The sequence below is a fragment of the Dama dama genome, chromosome 21 (genome assembly GCF_033118175.1).
Source record: "Dama dama isolate Ldn47 chromosome 21, ASM3311817v1, whole genome shotgun sequence".
Classification (NCBI taxonomy): domain Eukaryota; kingdom Metazoa; phylum Chordata; class Mammalia; order Artiodactyla; family Cervidae; genus Dama; species Dama dama.
This window is the reverse complement of record NC_083701.1, coordinates 16,903,241-16,906,531: the sequence shown is the minus strand read 5'-3', so window position 1 is coordinate 16,906,531 and position 3,291 is coordinate 16,903,241.

Here is a 3,291-nt window from a genome sequence, read left to right as displayed (position 1 = left end):
AGTCACCACCAAGGAAGTAGTGGAAGGGTTGAAATATAGAATAATGGAGTTGGGATGGGGAAGGAAGCTCAGATCTTACTTTGCATGGGAAGGAAAGGAAGACTTCTTTGACCAGGTGACATTTAAGCCCCCATGATATGAAAGAGCCTGGAAAGAAGAAATAATACAAAGGTTTTGGCGAGTGGGTGGGGGAAGAACTTGACCAGTTCAAGGGTTTGAAAGAGAGTGTGTGTGGCTGGAGCATAAAAAGGAGAGTGGGGTGAGATGAGGCCAGAAAGATGGTCAGTACAGGTCATGGAGGGCCTTACCAGCCCTTGGTAAGAAATTCAGTTTTATTCTAAGTGTAATAGGAACCCACCAAAGGGTCCTAAATAGAGAAGTGACATTATCCAATTTGCTGGTGCATGGAGAATGAAGTAGACAGGATGGGAATGCTGTTGAGGGGACTTCCCTGGTAGTCTAGTGGCTAAGATTCAGCACCCCAGTACAGAGGGCCCAGGTTCGACCTCTGGTCAGGAAACTGGGAGGGTAACAGGCAGGAAGGCCAGGGGTCTCCAAATGGAGGAAATAAGCTGCAAGTGTCAGACATTTTTTCTCTCTTAAGCAGAAGGAGGAAACAAACTAGTGATATATATATATATATATATATAATTTTTTTTTTTCCCTTCTCTATACAAATTTAAAAGGAGGTTTCTCTTAAAATACTGTGTTGCCATAATGACACCTGGTTCCACCTGAAGTTAACTATTCTCAAACCTTGAGTTAACCAATGCATTCTTCTTAAGGAAATGCTTGTCTTAAGCTATGTTAATGTACTATGCATTTACCCCAGACTCTGTCTTCAAGTCCGTTCTGCCTAATCGCTCAGAATTGACTTGACAAACCATTATGTTATACTCAGACATTGTTCCCCTAATCTATGTAAACAAAACTATTTGTATGGTAATCTGCCCTTCTACAAGATTCAAGTCAATCGTTTTATGGCCCCGGGAAGGATGACTTGTTTGGTGCCAAGATTATCCCAAAATACATTTTATGGATGAGGGGCCTGGTGTCATTCTGAGTTTTAAGACATTCCTTTCTTTCATTAACAGATTGCTAGTGACTATATAACATCCAGCTAGAAAACTAGCAGCAGGGGACTATTTCTGTCCCCTTCTGGTGCTTATGTCAGAAGCTTTCTCTATCTCCTTTATACTTTAATAAAACTTTATTACACAAAAGCTCTGAGCGATCAAGCCTTGTTTCTGGCCCCGGTTTGAATTCTTCTCCTCCAGAGGCCAAGAATCCCGGTGTCTTTTTGTGGGTCAGCAACAACCTTTCAAAACTAGATCCCACAGGCCATAACTAGAAGATTCCATGTGTCGCAACTAAGACCCAGCACAGCCAAACAAATAAAAATAAATATGAAGGAAAGACTGCTGTTGGGATTGTCTATGCAAAAGATGGTGGTGACCGGCACCAAGCACTCCTTAGGAGGGAGGGTGGATAGTCAGAGACAGAAAAAGAGATGTGATGGCGGAAGCAGAGGTCAGAGTGACGTGGGGCCAAGAGCCTAGGAAAGCAAGCAGCCTCTAGAAACTGGAAAAGGCAAAGACATGGATTCTCCCTGAGAACCTTCAGAAGGAACCAGTGCTGCCCACCCATTCTAGACTTCTGACCTACAGAACTGCAAATGAGAAACTCATGTTGCTTTTCACCCCTAGATTTGTGGTCCCTAATTACAGCAGGGAGGTGCTGGTAGGAATAAGTAATCTGCCTTCCACCCTGCCTCACCCTCCAGAGCTCTTTGTCTTCCTTCCATTGGCCGGATCTAACCAGAAGCCACAGGTGAGAGATCCACAGATGCTGTTCACATGGGCCAGCCTTTTAGGTAACAAAGAGGATGGAGGGGAGAGGAGAGTGAATCTGGAGCAGCAGAGAGAAAATGTCCAGCGCAGTGCAGGCTGCCAAGCCGAGTGGTTTGCTCTTCATCTGGAGCCTATAAGAAAGCAGGAACATTTGGCATGCTGCCTTGGCTTATCTCGGCCCTTTCTTTCATGAGTTCTCTCTAGCACAGCCTTCGAAAACATCTTTGGTTTTGCCTCACACCTTTATAGTGCAGATACAGGATGTCAATGCACCTGTTTCTAATATCTAATTCACCGTCAGAGGGATGCAGCAAGTTTCCAAAGCAAATGATATGAATTATAGTTAATCCACCATTTACTGTAAATATAAGAAGAAAAAGTTGCTTGACATTGCAGTATCGTGAGTGAATTTACCCCAGCCTTTTTCCTGTTTTCCCCTAAAATGGTAGTCTCAAAGCACCTACCCTTGGACCAACTTCATCAGCATTCCCAGGGTGTTTTAAGCTTTTTATAGACTTGGGGATTCTCATTTAGCTGGTCAGAGTGAGGACTGAAAATCTGTTTTCTTTTAAAACTAAGTTCCCAGAGGGAGAAGGGATACATGTATGTGTACGGCCGAGTCCCTTTGCTGTCCACCTGAAACTGTCACAACATTGTTAATTTGCTATGCTTCAATAGAAAATAAAATGTTTTAAAAAAATAAAAATATGTCCCAAGAGATTATAAGGAACCACAAGTGCCTTAGACAGAGATTTTTTTCTTGTTTGGACAAACTGACTATAGATTCACTAGCTACATATGATGTGAAAGAGGACTTTTTTGTTAGTCTTAAAACTATCTCCTCCAAAAGCTTACCCAGTTCCACTTCAGGTCAGCTGGATTGTGATTGGAATTAAATTTACCAAACACAGTTGGGTATGAACAGAAAAATCTATTTCATTGGTTAATTATACTGCATACATGTAATAAACTACTTTGATTTGGCAGCCACTGAACTATGCACAGTGGATACAAAAATGAATGAATAATAATACAGATTTTCAAAGATTTAGCTTATTGGGAGGGACAGCTCTGCCACAAATAATTATAATATGGTGAGATCGGGACTGTGATGGGACCATGGACTTAGTGCCTTAGGAACTGGGAGGCGATGCTCAAACAAGGCTTTATAGAAGAGGTCACATTGGAGCTGAGTCTTGTAGGGAGAGTTGGAGTTTATGGAACAGGGAAGGGCATTCCAGACAGTGGGAAGAGTTCACAACAGAGGCATGAAAGAGATGGCTAGTTTAGGGAGCTGCCTGTGATTTCGAGGACCTGGGGCAGAAGGTATGTTTGTCTCTGAATGTGGCTTTAGGGGATGCACGGACTATATTATCACCAGCCCTGCTGCCATGACACTGAGCTTGAGTGTTAGATTGGTGTTAATGGGAAGCTTCAGAAT